Source organism: Urocampus carinirostris, chromosome 15 (assembly GCF_059441175.1).
Source record: "Urocampus carinirostris isolate Australia breed hairy pipefish chromosome 15, RoL_Ucar_1.0, whole genome shotgun sequence".
NCBI classification, from domain to species: Eukaryota; Metazoa; Chordata; class Actinopteri; order Syngnathiformes; family Syngnathidae; genus Urocampus; species Urocampus carinirostris.
The window spans coordinates 9,598,324-9,615,598 of record NC_142363.1 but is presented as its reverse complement, the minus strand read 5'-3'; the positions used below and the strand labels follow the sequence as shown (position 1 = coordinate 9,615,598).

The 17,275-nt window shown below is 42.8% G+C and overlaps 1 pseudogene; it reads right to left on the bottom strand.

Moving 5' to 3' along the window:
• Positions 1-395: 395 nt before the first annotated feature.
• Positions 396-599, bottom strand: LOC148351494 (U2 spliceosomal RNA; annotated as a pseudogene).
• Positions 600-17,275: the final 16,676 nt, after the last annotated feature.

The following is a 17,275-nucleotide window of genomic DNA, read 5'->3' as shown; positions in this document are numbered from 1 at the left end:
AACTGTAATTGAAAACGAAAAAAACAAAACAAAAACAGACTATAGTGATAGACAGCACCTGGAGAGCAAGTTGTAAAGTCCTCCCAAAGCGCTTTACAATGTGATTCACACTTACCCATTCACACACACTCACACACCGAGAGCAGCGTCAGCCATGCAAGGCAACTACCTGCTTATCGGGGGCATTAGGGATTCAGTGTCCTGCCCAAGGACATTTCGACATATAACACGGATGGGGGATTTTGTAGAGGTTTATTGTTCTATATTCTTTATCAATTATCCATTATCCGTTATCGATCAAATCATAATACACTACAAAGCCAAGAGGCCGAGACACTTGCTCCCAGCCAAGAGGCTGAGTCAAGGTCCTAGCCACAGGGCCAAGCAGCGATCAGTGCGTATGCACCGTTCCCGGAGGTACTGCAATACCGGGCCGATGCACGCAGTGGACAGAGCAAGCTCTTATTCCATCTCCCAATTGCAAAAATCAACTGAACATACCGCCAGTTTGGTCGTAGCGCTACCGCGATTCTTACTACAGATATAGTACACAATCCAAACATGTTCGAAATGGAGACACGGATGTGCCGGGAATCGAACATACGACCTCTTGATCCCAAGACGAGTGCTTCTTGAATTTATTTTGCCTTAAGTTGTAGGAACCCTGTATATATTTTAGGTTTTTTTTTTAGTTCCTCAAGAAATTAAGGCTTAATATTCATTTAATATCATAAATAATTAAGATACTATTTTTGCTAAAAGGGTATAAAGGAGCATAAAGAAAAACATATTTTATTATTGGTAAAGGAATTTGATGTCATAAGCGATCGAATAAACGCGTGCGAAGCTTACAGCTCCTTTTTTGTTACTGATTAGTGGAAGGGGTTACCAGTTTGATGTGCATCTGTAAAAGAACAACCTATGCTATTACTATGTTATTACTAAGGCTGCAACTAATGACTATTTTAAGAGTCAATTACACTATAAAGGGATTTGTCTACTTTTTGGATAATTATTATTTTTATCGTAATTTTAGCATGAGGATGATTTAACGGTATGGCAAAGGATAATAAAAACAAGAAAATTGAACGCACATCCTGTTGGATTCTATTTCTTTTTATTATTATAGCCATTTTTATGTTGGCAGATTGTACTGATATTGACTGTCCAAAATGTAAACACAGATTTATGGATTATTCCCCTTTCACAAATGATGAACTGGCACAACACCAGATTAAAAGGACAAAAAAGGAAAAAAAAAGAAAAAAAATATATGAAACCTTGAGTGAGAGACTTTTTGATTGTTTGAATGATTTGATGATGGTCATTCTGTGAGGATGAAATGTAATTGATGCAAATGTATAAGTACTAAATATGTGACATGAATATTTTAATATTTATAATCCGAGTAGTAATGAACTTCACTTGTGTAAAACTGTACTCGGGTCTTTCGCCTCTCAGTTTGTCAAACAACATGTCTTGTCTATTCAAACGAACAAAAGATGTACAGAAAGGAGTATGTAAACAATATTGAGGACAAGTGTAAAGGAGCTTTTTTGTCATTGTTCCCTTTATAGAATCAAAATGTGATACCAAATTGTGGGTGTGATGGGTTTGGAAGGTGTCTATGCTGAGCGCTGTTTAACTGGCCTCCCAAGAAGGCACAGATACAGACGGGCAATTTTAGTATCACAGCTATGGGAGTGCTGAGCACCCAGGTTGTCTGTCTGGTTAAAAAAAGCTGCATAATAAGTACGTGATGGAAGCGGGAGCTGGACACAGGCTCACGTGGTTTCATCGGGCCCTCGAAACACACTTTCGTGACACCTTCTATCCCTTTCAACATTTTCACGAGAATGTGCCTATTTGTCTGAGGTTTTAGGCATTATATAGGCACTAGGAGAATATTTGGAATAGAAAGAACTCTAAGAAACTGTAAAATATATATCATGTGATCATTTCTAAATGGACAAACAAATGATTGTTATAATGATGCAATCAATCATAATCTGTTTATATGATTGATAGAAGACGCGTCCAAAGTTATTTTGGTGATGGGTCTATTCTAAGCCTTTGGCTTCAACCTGTTATCCCTTTTTTCTTTTCAGGTTATTTGTTAATTCTTGTATGTTATGTTTGTTGCAGCATGATTGAAAAAAAACGAAAACAAATAAACACTAAATACAAAAATAACAAGTTGAATGTCAATGATGTGTTTTCTCCATTGCAGCTATTTGAATGTTTGGTTGGCTTACATAGATTACAGCCTCATTCAAGCAGCTCAAAAGATTAAACAAAAGGTCCGGCAAATGTAAATGGTGAAGTCCCATATTACAAAGAAAACTACTCTGAGTGAAAAGCGTTATGATCTGGCTAATGTCTTGTTTACAGAGCGTGCCAAGAGCCAAAATGTAGTCCATTACAACAAACGAGGGGAGTTTTTTGGACACAATTTAACCCAGTTCCACAATTTCCTACAATGTATTACTTGAATCTTGAGGCAGAGGATGGCAGAAGTGAGATGTAACACAGAGGATGGAAAGGCGGACGAAGGGACAAATCTGCAATAGGCGGAACCCAACAGACCGGATTACCGACAGTCCCCTGCATCTTAAATCAGAGTAAAGGTCGTCATTCCCCATGCAATTGGAAGTTACTCTGTTTGAGTGAAGAATGGTAGGAGTAAGGACTGTGCACCCATGCCCTCACCCTAATCTCTGGACTACATCATTGACCTCCAAAAGGACAAGAAGGATGTGAGCATCACCAGTCATGCGCGTAGCGGAGTGCTGGACTGACCAAAGTCTACTTAATCCGACCAACCCAGTAGACCCCAACATTCCTTACACGACACCTGTAATGCCTCAGATAAAACACCTAGACAGCCCTCCTGACTTCACAGAAACAACCAAAGCCATCAGGGGCTTGAAAAACAACAGAAGCCCAGGCAGGACCTGATGGCATCCCAGCAGAGGTGTTAAAACATTGCCTTTATTGACATCAGTAAAACATTTGACACCATAATTCGTGACCTGCTCTGGAAACTATTCCAGAAACTGCTGGTGCCACCCAAGTTTCTCTCTGTCCTGAAGCAACTACATGATAGTATGCAATCCAGAGTTGTAATGGGAGGACTCCAGTCTGAGCCTTTCACTGTCAATGTTGGGTTGAAGCAAGGCTGTGTCTTGCCAACAGTACTTTTCAATATCCTCTTCTCAGTAGTCACCCACTTGTTCCACCATGCCTTGCAGCACAGACATGGTTTGGACTTGGAATACTGCTTAAACAGTAGCTTCTTCAACATCGGACGGCTCATACTTTACTGTGTTCCTCCCATCCGTAAGTATCCGTATAAATGGGAATCCACTAAGTATCGTTGACTATTTCACATATTTGGGCTCCACAGTTTTTGCAGACCCCTCACATGACAGTGAGATACACCATTAGTTAGTAATGCCTTACCCGCCCCTGGACGCCTACAAAAAGGGTGTTCAGTAACCGCAACCTTAAAACCACCACCAAAATTGCAGTATGTAGTGCAGTTTGTGTCTCCACTTCACTGTATGGAGCAGAAATATGGACACCACAGAGGTGCTATATAAAAAGCTTGGAAATTTACCATATGAGATATCTTCAAAGATTTTTCAATTCAAACTAGGTAGACCGATCCCCACACACAGACATTCTAACAGCCATCGGCACCATTAGCATTTAGGTGGTTTTAGGTGGCGTTTATTGCTTTATAATTTTCGCAGGGTTTTTCTTGTGGTTGGTATAATATTGTCCAAGTAGCTCCCCATTAGCGTTGAGGTTCCTGAAGGCTTCCAATAATGTTTGGTCCAGGTTAGGCCACATTAGCAACTAGCTAGCCAACTTGCCTGCTGTGTTCATTGGTTTATTGGTTCATGTTTGTGGCTGTATCCACTTTTTGATGTCAGTTCCCGTTTAGCCTGGCTGCTTACTGCATATTTTCAGTAGGCCAGCCTCCATTTTTCCGCCAATCTGTGCCAGTTAGCCAGGCCTGTCCATTGGTTTATTCCCAGCTTGGTTCATGTTTGTTGCCGTATCCACTTTCCATTGTCATTTCCCGGTTAGCCTGGTTGCTTACTTAATATTTTCAGTCGACCAGCTTCCCATTTTTCTGCTAACGGTCCTGGTTAGCCCTCGTTAGCAGCCGGCTAGCCTACCATGTCAATCTATTTATTTCTGGCTTTGTTCTTGTTTGTTGCCATATCCAGTTTTTGTTGTTGCTACTGGGTTACCTTGGATGCTTACTGCATGTTTTTGGTAGGCCAGCCTCCTGTTTTTTCGCTTATCGGGCCCGGTTAGCCCCTGTTAGCAGGTGCCTAGCCTGCCGTGTCCATTGGTTTAATACCGGTTTGGTTGTTGGTTACTAGTTAGCCTGGCTGCCTTTTGCGTGTTCTTGGTCGGTCAGCCTGGTGTTGATTATCCCGGTTAGCACCCTCTATCAGCCGGCTAGCCTGCCGTGTCCACTGGTTTATTTCCATCTGAATTGCTGTCGACGTAGCCATTTCTTGTTCTTTGCCCCGGTTAGCCTGGCTGCTTACCACATGTTTTTGGTCAGCCAGCCATGGTGACTGGCTTGCGAATCAATGTTACTCTGATGATGTCACAGCACGTGGAGTCTAAGACGAGACAGGCTGTCTTCAAAATATCGGGAAAAAAAATGGAACACAGCGACCCCTTGTTTCTTTGTGTTTCGGTTATTGCTGGTTTAAATCAATTGAATGGTCTTTATTGTCATTGATATCAACGTTTTGTGCATTGTGTTTCTAATAGACAGCAAACAGCAAAGGAGATATTAGGGAGGACGCTCTATGTTGGGTGGGTTTGACTGTGTGCGGAACTGTGATAGGCTGGTGCATACTGTCAGTCAAACGGCCGATTTTGGCATGCGCAGTCAATGTCTCCTAGTCAAAACAAACCGGGAAGGATAGCAACCGCTAGCTTCAAGTGGCTCGTTACATTGAAAATAAATTCATCAATGAAATCAGACACTAAGGAAAGTCAGAAAACGCAAAGAAATGCTGATCACCAGCGGGTGCTCCGCTCCTCAAGGCCCTCATCCCCTGCATGATTTTGAAGGTTTCTCTACTTCAACCAACACATTATGAGCTCTTTATCAAGCTGGCAGGAGTTTGGAATCCTGTATTGGAACAGTGAAACCTCAAAAAGCACGCACACAGGATCGGAGTACCCATGTCTGCTTTAAGACACACATTTGATATAGATTTATTATTTTTTTACTCACATATGCCTTTTTTTAATTCTTAACTGCTGTATTACTATTTTATTTATTTATTACCGATTTGGTTATTTATTATTTTACAAAATCTTACCAATGTTTTTATATTTCTAGAAGTTGTTTTAAAAAAATATTTGAGAGCTGTGGAATGTTTTCATCAGCTTTTTTCGTGTGGAAAACCTGATGTGGCCCAACCCAAACCAGACCCCTGCTCCAGCCGGCCTGATGTAAATTGAACCCTTTACAGGATTGTTTTTACAAAAAAACGAAAACCTGTGTGGGTAAACTGTATATTCAATACAATATGTTTTGGGGGGGTATATATTTTTTTATAAATATGGTATTGATTGAGTAGTAGCGCAATCGTGGGTTGGTAGGGTTTTTTGTTCCCCAGGGAGTTTAATTGGAGAACAAACAAAAATGGAGGCCTGTAAAAGATTCTGATTTTCATTTGACTTTGCAATGGCGATAAAAGCAGTGCATGCACTACCACATGCCAACTCATATGGATTTGAAATTGGATTTATGTTTCAAAGTGAAATTAGAGGGTTTAAACACAATTAATTGGCCCAGACTCAAATTACACAGGGATTTGAAATGTGATGGCAGTGGAATGTAAGCATATGTGTGTCAAGGTGTTTCTGGACAGATTCCAGCTGAAGCAAGTTAACAAAGAGCACTAACTGTCCAGGATTTGCTATGTCACCCCTGCGTGTGCTTTTTGGGTATTTTTAAAACCAAGTGCCTCTCCTATTTGCAGTTTCTCAAAGGCAGCTTCTCTCAGAGCAGATTGAACACAGCTGAGAATGTTGGTCTGGATCAACTGCACACCATCCTGGGGGAATAGGCAGGCAGGAACCACAAGGCTGGATTTGGATCGTTCCCACACCCCTTAACATAAGGGCCCCCATGACTGAAAAGTGCCATGCAACCAGGCAGAGGTCCAGGTCAATTGACTTGTGAGATGAATAATATGGGGGTTATTTCAGATGATCTACTAAACCTCTCATCTTTAATCAAGGTGATACTCTACCAACATAAATGACATATCGTATTTTCACTACAATAGGGCGCACCGTGTGATAAGGCGGTGTGTCCTTAGCTGATTCTATTTCAGAATTTAACCCTGCAGATAGGGTGCCCTCTGCTTGCATGAACTGTTTCCCCTCGTGCATACAAGGTACAAATGCTCCCTGCCTTACTGTTCTATTACGTTTCCCCCTAAAATTATACACAAAGACCTTTTATTTAAGTTTTTGCAAAGGTGGACAACTCATACAGGGGGGGGGGGCATTTTTAGGCCAACACAGACAAACATACAAGTGTGCGGATTTAAAAATACAGCGGTAGCAAACCTTTTCTTTCTCAATCTCTCTCTTTCTCGCTCTCTTTTACTGTGTGTCTTTGTCTTTCTTTATTCCTTTCTCTCAGCCTTTCTCTCTATTTCTCTTCCATTTATCTCTCTCTCTCATTCTCTCTACTTCAATCTCTCTTTTTCTTTCTCACTAATTCTTCTTTCTACTTCACATAATTAACCTGGTAATAACGTTGTAACAACGTAGTAAGTAGTACAAGATAGCTATTATTTTGCCCTTTGCACTAATAAGTAGCAAAAAGTAGCTTGATGCTTGAAATAGATCGCAGACCCCTACGATGGACTAATAGGACACTTGAGAAATTGTCATCATTTCATCAGCCCTTGGCTCGCAGTCCATTTTATATCCGGCCCTCCACCCATTTGACATTGTCACCCCTGCTTTGGCATGAGGCGGCCTTGCTCCGAAATTGCTCACAGTGAGCAGACCTCATCTTGTTTGAGTGTTGCGTAAATACAAGTCAGCTCTGACAGACAAGCCGAGCCACATTGGTTTACAGAAGGCAAATGAAGTCAAACACTTTAACTCACATGTTATTACCACTGGCTTGCCTATCTCTTGGCTAATTGGAACACCACAATGGTGTGATGTAATCCACCAAAGATTAAACACTTCGATATACATTCATCATAGGACAAGAAAGAGGGAAATCAAAGAAATACCAATTTCTGTAGAAAGTGTCATTATTATACGCAGACATTATCAACATGAAATATTGAACATTTATAAGATATAGAATATCTGTTTTAAGCCTAGATTTAAACAATTCCACTGAAGTTGCAGATCGAATCTCAGAGGGCAGAGCATTCCACAGCACTGGGGCCCGGATGGAGAATACTTTCGAACCTTCGGATTTCTTTTTGGCTCTTGAAATCACTAGTAGTCCGCCATTTAAATATTCAAATTAAGACCAAGCGCTTACAATCCCTACAATCTTTCTCTTCTCTTGTTTTTTTCCTTTTTACCTGTTTTTTGTTCCTCTTTTTTTGTTTTTTTTTCATTGTTTTTACTTTTTTGTTCTTGCATTTTTGTACAAATGTTCTCTTTTCTTTTTATGTAAACTCTTATTGATAGTAAAATCTGAAAATGGGCCTTTTAGAACACAAACTTGAATAGGCACCACACTGGTGTGCATTTACACCAAGGGTAGCCAACCTTTTTGTAGCTGGGATCTACTTTTTGGTTTCGCAAAGTTTGATAATAATAATAATAATAATAATAATAATAATAATAATAATAATAATAATGATAATGATAATACAATGTATTTCGAAGCGCCTTTTCAGGACACCCAAGGTCGCTGTATGTATGAGTAGGACACAACAATAAACAAAGAGTAAAACAAGCAAGTAATAAATAGCCAATAAAACACATTATAGTTACAAGGGGCAGTGTTTGAGGCATATGGTCAAGAATAGGCAAGTCTGAAGGGGTGAGTTTTAATGGGCTTTTTTTAAACAACATGTTATTACTATGGTGTTACTATTATATTACAATGTTATTACCAGGTTGCAAAAATCAGAGGTTAAAATAGGCTCAGTCAGTCATTGAACCTCATGCTAGATGGTAATCAAATTTCTTGGAAAATCACAAAGCCCTTTGATATATTTTCAGTACCAGTCCATGGTCTACTCAGATAACCAAATACACGGCAAAACACATGACAAAAATACTAGGAAAGTGCAAGGAAAAATACACAACAACATACACGACAAAATACACGACAACATGAATAACATAATGCATACATATATGACTAAAGATTGAAGACCCCTGATTTACAAACCAACTAAAAAGCTTTTTATTTATTGCAATGTTAAAAAAAAAAAAACGCACCATACAGTATCTATACCGCAAGTCGCGAATGAGGCATTTCCCAAAGTGACATGGTTGTATTTTCAAGATTTACATAACATAAATCAATTTCCTTTTCTTAATTGAAGACTCAGTGTGTTTGAGTTGAATGGATGAATGGCTCAAAGATGAAACCTCACATAAACAGTTCCATTTTATAATTCATTCGTCTTTTGATGGCTTAATGCTTCACAGCACTTTAGAAGATTCTTCCGCCGTGAAGACCCTTATCATCTTCTGTAATGCATAGGTAATCACATGTGTGTCACCTCTCAACACCTCCTCTATGACAGGCCAATCAGCCGGCCACTCCAATTGTGGAAAAACATGCATTTTACCTGACATTTTCTGTCCGTTTTCACTCGCTTTCATTCATCAAGAGCCTGTGATTGACACGTGGGGTACCGCTTGACACTGATGGCTGTGTAGGCATAATTTCCATGAGTAAAATATCAAACCTGTCAGATCTACTGGCTCACAAAAAAACTAACTGTGTTTATCTTTATTCCTAAGTTTTTCCTAGGTCAAATTAGAATTGCTGGGGTCATGCAATGAAGAGTTTGAATTCGCAGCTTGGTAAGGCTCTGGGGCTCTGCTCTTGTGTATTTGTTTATTGAGTACCCTATTTGCCACTGAAACACCTTAACTGCTTTTTCCCCTGGGGCCATAAATAATATAAATAAAGGAAATTTTCAATCATTCTTTGTCCATCACTCTATAGACATGGACCAACTTACACTTGTGTACACACACAAATACCTATTACACAAAGTAGATTTAATAATAAAAGGCCTTAGGGCAGGCATGGCCAGAGTCCGGCTGGGGGGCCAGTTAAATTTAAATCGTCTGCATGTTTATAGCGCTTTTCAAGTCAATGAAAACCTCCCAAAGCGCTTTACAATGTGCTCCACATTTTTCCCTTTTACACGCTAACTAACAGATAACAACTACCTGCTTATTGGTGGCTTTAAGGATTCAGTGTCTTGCCCAAGGACACCTCGACATATAACATGGAGGAGCCGGGACTCAAACCTGCTCTACTCCTGAACTATGATAAAAATGTTACCAATGTATGTGGTCCAACAGTAATGGTGACTGCAGTAAAAAATTAATTTGTACCAAAAATTTCTTTTTTAAAAATCACTATTTCACCAGATATTAGCAGTAGCCCTTTGGCCAGCTTACCCTTAGCTTTCTGTAAGAATTTTAGCCGACCCAATTTCCAACATGGTGACTGTAAATAAAAAAACATGTGAGGGTCGTCATTTCCAGGACAAGCGGAAACTAGAGTATTTGTTTATTGAGAACCTTATTTGCCACTGAAACACCACGTATGCTTTTTTCCCCGGGGCCATGAATAATATAAAAAAGGACATTTTCAATCATTATTTTTCCATCACTTGATGCTTGGGGGTTGTCCATCGATACGATGATGACCATCTTCTTTTAATTGTGAGTCTGCTGATGTTTGAAGAGTCCGATCCTGGATCCACAGATGCGGTTACAGACAGAGCATGTGAAGGGGGTGCTGGGGGGAGCAGGGGTGGCCTGGCGAGCATGTCTCTTTGCACGCTTTGCTGCACGGTGTTGCATGCGCTGTTCCTCCATGTAATCCACTCCATGTGAGCAGTGGGAGCGCCAGAGGTCTCGGCAGGAAGCAAGTTCCTCCAGTAAGGAGGGGTTTATCTGACATCTCTTCAGGATGTTCTTCATTTGGTCTTTGAACCGCTTCTTCTGCCCACCAGCACTGCGTTGGCCTAGATGTAACTGACCATAGAGGATACGGCGTGGCAGTCTGTGGCTGGGCATTCGAACAACATGCCCCAGCCACCTAAGTTGGCGTTGGGCCATAATGGATTCCATGCTGCAGCTGCCTGCCCTCTCCAACACCTCTGTGTGCGGCACTCTGTCCCTCCATGTGATGCCAAGGATCTTCTGAAGACATCTTACATGGAAGGTCTCGAGGCTCTTCAGATGGCGGCTGTAGATAGTCCATGCCTCACATCCATACAGTAATGTCGTGATACATACAGCTCTGTAGACCAGCATTTTGGTGTGGAGTCTAAGGTTGTTGTTTTGAAAGACCCTTATCCTTAGTCGACCGAAAGATGCTGATGCTTGCTTGAGGCGGCTCTGGATCTCATCATCCAATGAGCAGGTGTCAGACACTATGCTCCCCAGATATTTGAAGGTGGGCACCATGAGCAGGTGTTGCCCTGCTGCTGTGAGGGTTATTGGGTTTGGTAAGAGGTCAGCACTGGACTGACAGAGTACCTCTGTCTTCTGGGTGTTGATCGTCAGTCCCATTCTGGTGTATGCAGTTACAGCTGCCGAGAGAATGTTTTGCAGAGCCTCCGGTGTATGGGCAACCAGGGCACAGTCATCAGCATACTGTAGCTCAATGATGGTCTCTGAAGTCAGTTTGGTAGTTGCCTGTAGCCTCCTGATGTTAAACAGGTTACCATCAGCCCTGAAGTTGATGGTAACTCCAGCCTGCTCCTCCATCCTTCTACGTAGCAGTGTTGTAACACAGACGAGGAAGATGTTGAAGAGAACTGGAGCCAGCACACAGCCTTGCCTCACTCCAGTTTCGACGCCAAAGGGCTCTGAGCTGTGTCTTCCAACTACCACTCTGGCCGTCATCCCTGAATGGAACTGTGCAAGAATGGTGAGAAACTTGGGTGGACACCCAAATCTCTTCAGGACTTGCCACAGTAGGTCCCTGTTCACTGTGTCAAATGCCTTTGAAAGATCGACAAAGGCGATGAACAAGTCCTTGTGCTGCTCCCGGCATTTCTCTTGGAGCTGACGTGTCACAAAGATCATGTCGACTGTTCCCCTGTCCTTTCGAAAACCACACTGTGACTCTGGGATGACGCGTTCCGATATTTTGGAGATGAGTCTGCGGAGCATGACCTTGGCAAGGACCTTTCCAGCAGTGGCCAACAAAGAGATACCCCTACTGTTGGAGCAGATGGATTTATCTCCTTTATTCTTAAAGATGGTCACAATGTTCGCATCTTTCCACAGTTGCGGGACACACTCTCGTCTCCACACCTCTGAAATATATTGAAACAGTGTCCGTGTACAGAGGTAGCCTCCTACCTTGAGAAGTTCAGCTGGGATGTTGTCAGGTCCAGGGGATTTATTGTTTTTCAGGGTTTTGACTGCATGCAGGATTTCATTGAAAGTTGGCGGGAGGTCGAGGTCTGGCAATGTAGGATGTTCAGGGAGCTCTGAAAGGACAGTTGGGTCCACTGGGGTGGGCTGGTTGAGCAGGGTGTTGAAATGCTCAGCCCACCGCTCCACTATCATAGCCTGATCCTTGATTAGAGATGTTCCATCAGCAGATCTAACAGGTGCCAGTGAGCAGTGTCTGGGGCCATAGATGGTTTTTACTGCATCATAGAAACTGTGCATATCGCTTCTATCAGCGTGAGACTGGATTTCATTGGCTTTTGAGATCCACCACTCATTTTGCAGTTCTCTGAGAGTTCTCTGGGCCTCGGAACGAAGGGCTTGCCATAGCTTTTTATGGAATTGAGATTGTGGGTTGTTCAGGGTGGCTCTGTGTGCCTTGTGCATTCTGTCCAGGAGGGTTGAGATCTCTCCGGCATTCTGGTCAAACCAGTCCTGGTGTTTTTTAGTTTTAAAACCAACGGTTTGGGCTGCAGTGTCAAAGAGGGTGGTAGATATATAGGTCCACTTCTCATCCATCCCAGCCTCTGACATGACCAGCTGCTCAATGTTTGCCAGCCTCTCAGCTAGAGAGCAACGGAAGTTGTCAAGGGTGTCGCTACTGGAGAGTTTGGCACAGTTGAGTGTCTTCCTCTTTGAACCACCATGACGTGCCAGGGGCCGGACATGCATTCTGACCTTTGTCAGAATCATGCGGTGGTCGGTCCAACAGTCTGCCCCACGCATAGCTCTTGTAATGAGCACGTCCTTCAGGTCAGCCCTCCTCACGATCGCGTAGTCAATCAGATGCCAGTGTTTGGACCTGGGATGCATCCAGGATGCCTTATATTTATTCTTTTGTTGGAAGATGGTGTTTGTGATGGTAAGGTTATGTTCCGCGCACAGACTAAGAAGTCTCATGCCATTGGAATTAACTTTTCCAATGCCATGGGCACCAATCACACCATCCCAGTTTTGCAAGTTCTTTCCGACTCTTGCATTGAAATCACCAAGCAGCATGATTTTGTCATTCCTCGGGATGTGACTGAGGATGTCATCGAGTGCCTGGTAGAAGCGATCCTTCTCTTCATCATTCGATGGCAGTGTTGGTGCATAGGCACTAACTAATGTGACATGTCTGCATTTTGCAAGTGGGATGCGAAGAGTCATTAGTCTTTCACTGACACCCACTGGTGACTCTGTGAGCTTCAGCAGTAGAGTGTTCTTAATTGCAAAACCAACTCCGTGAAGATGGTGTCCGCCCATGGGGTATCCCTTCCAAAAGAATGTATAACCCTCCCCCTCTTCATTGAGTGAGCCTTCCTCAAGGAGTCTGGTCTCGCTGAGCGCTGCCACATCCACATTATATCGCTTCAGCTCGTTGGCAATGAGTGCTGTTCTGCGCTGTGGTCTGTCCAGACTGGTATCCAGGAGTGTCCTTATGTTCCATGCTGCAATTCTAAATGCTATTGTTTTTCGACCGCATAGTGGAATGTCCCGACAGGCGCGGTTTCCTGTCCGGGTACTGTGCTGAGTGGGCAATCTTTAGGCCACCTTTTCTAGGCCTTTCCCCAATTGGGGTGAGCAGTGCGGCCACTAAATAGTGCTGCTCAGACGCACAGGGGTCTGCCGGAAACAGCTGCCACTCAATCCCAGCTGCTAACGACCCTTGCCCTGTGCCGCTGACGTGCAGAGGTCCAGCTAAGAGCTTCCAGCTCATTCAAACCTGCTCCCGTCACTGGTTACTCCATCGCCGCCAGACTTTTGTGGTCGGGGACTCAGGTAAAAGAAGATACCTGCGCAATGATGGTTTTTAAAGTGGCGTAAGGGGTGCGCTTTCCCCAACGCCACTATCTTGGTTGTAGAGAAGATGGATCCAGTGGCAAGGGAGACCCTAGACGACCGGCATCTTCCCACAACTGCAGGCGGCTGCCGGAATCCAGGTCTGTGGGAAACCGCCTCAAAGCGTGCCGCCACCAGCTTTTGGGATCACTCTTAGTCTGGACTCTACCCTTCGACCTGTTCGGCTTGGGTAACCCTGCCAGGAGTACGAGACTCCCGCCGACATAGCTCTAGGGGTCATTGAGACGCACAAAGTGCCCCACCACGATAAGGTGGTGATCCGTCGGGGCACAACCACTTGATAGACATGGACCAACTTACACTCGTGTACACACACAATTGCCTATTACACAAAGTAGATTTAATGAGGAAAGCTCTTAGGCCAGGTATATCCAAAGTCCGGCCCGGGGGCCAGTTGCAATCCATGATCAAAATATTACTGGCCCGCGGCCTCTGTCATAAAATTAAAAGTATGTGACCCACCAGTAGTGGTGACTGCAGCATAAAATAAATTTCTACCAAAAAAAAAAATAAATAATCACTATTTCAACAGATTATAGCAGTAGCCCTTTGGCCATCTTGTCCTTGGCTTTCTGTGAGAATTTTAGACCACCACATTTCCGACATGGCAACTGTAAATAAAAAAAGGAAAGTTGACGGTAAGGACCGCCATTTCCAAGACAGGTGTAAACTAGAGTATCTTTTGGCCGAAATCCAAAACAACTGAGTCTGCCTAATTTGCACAGAGACTGTGGCTGTTTTTAAAGGATATAATATCAATTTACAACTAACTAATGTAATTTTACGATCCATCAATCCATTATCTGTACTACTTATCCTCAGTAGGGTCGTGGGGTTGCTGGAGCCCATCCCAGCCGTCTCCGGGCAGTGGGAAGGGAACACTTTGAGCTGGTTTCCAGCCTGTTGCTGGGCACACAGATACAGACAACTCACTCGGTTATTCACACTAAGGGACAACTTGGACCAGCCAATCAACCTGACAAGCATGTTTTTAGAATGTGGGAGGAAACCGGAGTGCCCGTAGGAAACCCACGCAGGCATGGGAAGAACATGCAAACCCCACACAGAGAGGCTGCGGTAGCTGGACTTGAACCCTGAACCTCTGCACCATGGGGCTGCAAGCTAACCACCCAGCCGCCATGGCGTCGTAAGCGCTTCAAGTTTATCTTATCTTTACTAAAACATTTTTGAACATAATCTAATGTTATTTAAACAAATTAAGAGCTACATTTTTAATTTTTTTTATTTGCAAAATGTTCTAATTCATTCTGGTAATGTCTATGCAGAGGTGCTTGAGAGGAAGGTTATTCAGGAAGTCATATTCCGGAATCAGGGGGAGGAGTGTGGGGCAATGGACAAGCTCTATCCCCCTCCAAGATCCTTGATGATGCATATAGGTTTTCCTGAAGAGTCTACATGTAGATTGTGGACTTGGTAAAGGCATTTCACCATGTTCCAAGGGGAGCCCTGTTGGGTGCTCCGGGAGTATGGGGTACTGCACAGTTTATCTGGGGTATTTGGTCTCTATGACCAGTGCCAAAGTTTGGTTCTGGCAGTAAACCTGAATAGAATAGAATAGAATAGAAAAAAATGAAATACATTACAATACAATACAATACAATACAATACAATACAATACAATACAACACAATACAATACAATACAATACAATACAATACAATACAATAGTCTTTATTGTCATTGATATCAACGTTGTGAAACATTGTATGCAACGAGATTGGACATGGCACTCCAGGGTAAAACATGCAACAGACTTTGATAGGAAAAATGATATAAGAATAAGGACCTACAGGATAAACCTGCAAAATAAATGCAATCTAGTGCTTGGAAAAACTGGTTTAAATAATAACGCAGTGAAAAAGAATAATACATTGTAACAATAGTGCAATGAAAATAAGTGCAATAACATTTAACAACAGTAATTTTAAAAGCCCAATAAAATTCACAAGGTGTATATTCACCGTTTTGTGCAATAGTATGTATTGTTTCACAGTTTCATTTAGCAACAACAAAAAGAGAAAATAAAAAGTCACAAGATATGTTTTCAGAGTTTTGTGCGCTTGTTTAGGGTGTTGATGATTAGTTGATGAATGATGATTGATTGATTAGTTTCCATTGAGGTTTGGACTCAAAATTATGGAAAGAATTTTTTGGCTCCATGGCATGGAGGGGGTCATTGGTTTGGGGGGCTCAGCATTGCATCTCTCCTTTTTGCGGATGGCGCGATGCAGTCGGCTTCCTTAAACTGTGATCTTCAACATTCAATGGAGCGGTTTCACAGTGGAATGTTAAATAGGTGGGTTAAGAGAAGCACTTCCAAGTCTAGAACCATGATCCTTAGCTGGAAAAGAGGGACATGCCCTTTCCAAGTCAGAGATAAGATCATGCCTGAAGTAGAGGGGTTCAGTTATCTAGAGGTCTTGTTCACGAGTGAGGCTAGGATGGAGAGGGAGATCGACTGGTGAAATGGTGCAGCGTCTGCCGTCTTGCGAACCCTCTACCGGTCCATCATAGTGAAGAAGGTACTGAACCGAAAGGCAAAGCTCTTGCATTACCAGTCAATCTACATTCATACCCACACCAATCGGTTGCGACTGAAATAACAAGATCCTGGATAAAAGCTGCTGAAATAAGTTCCTCCCCACATAGTTCCTGGGTACTTTCTTAGATAGGTTGAAGGCTCAATCATCCAGGGTTGTAGAAGTGTTGCTGTTCCTCCGAGTTGAGGAGTTGTGTTTTGTGGCCTGGGCATTTGATTTAGATAACTCCTAGACGCCTCCCTTGGAAGGTGTGTTTGGCAACTTCCACTGACTCTAGACTGGCCTTGGAATACCCCTGGATTCCATTCGACGAGCTGCAAGAAGTTGCTGGGGCCGCTGAAGCTGCTGCTCCTGCACGACAATGGATGAACATCAGAATTGTTAAGAATCAGTTGAGGATTAGTAAAAATTGATTTCATCATTAAAAAGCATATATTTCATTCTTAAATATGACGTAGTTTGCGAAAACATTCCTAAATACTGCTATGTTTGCACAATGCAGACCCAGACATAATTGTCTGAGTTATGAACAAGGACGTAATGGGGAGAAAGTTACAAGTATGGCAACAGGAGGGGAGGAAAAACAAGCAACCAAAAACACAGTCCGGAGGAACTCAGGGCTAGCAAGATTCAAAGATTCCCTGCCCGGGATGGCAGGCCAATGAGCCGGGAAAGAACAGGTTAGTGGACAGCAAGGCACAAGCACAAGCACAAGGGTTAATGTGTTGAAAGTCAAGTGTTGGGAGATTGGACGCAGGTCTGCACAGATTGGTGCCCTCTGAGGGAAAGGTGACGTGCCAGATCCTGACATCGCCACCCGCCCTTCCGTCAATAGGCACCTCCTGGCACACGAACGGCTTTTTCAGGGTGTCCATGGTAGAAGGCCTAGAATAGGAGCTTGTCGAGTAAGAAGCAACAGGGACTTCACGACCCTTTGAGACTGCTCCCAGTCCACTAGGTATTGGAATACATAATCAGGACATTGTGACACTGTGGTGTGCGTGATCAGATCACTCGTCTTATAGTTCATGACTTTACTCTCGTTTATGAAGAACAAACTGATCAATAAACACTTATTATATAGGGATTCAATATTTTTTATTGTTTAGACAGCAGGCTGAGGCAACGGATTTGCTTTCATTTTTTAGACTTTAGGTATGTAGAAATGTACACAATAA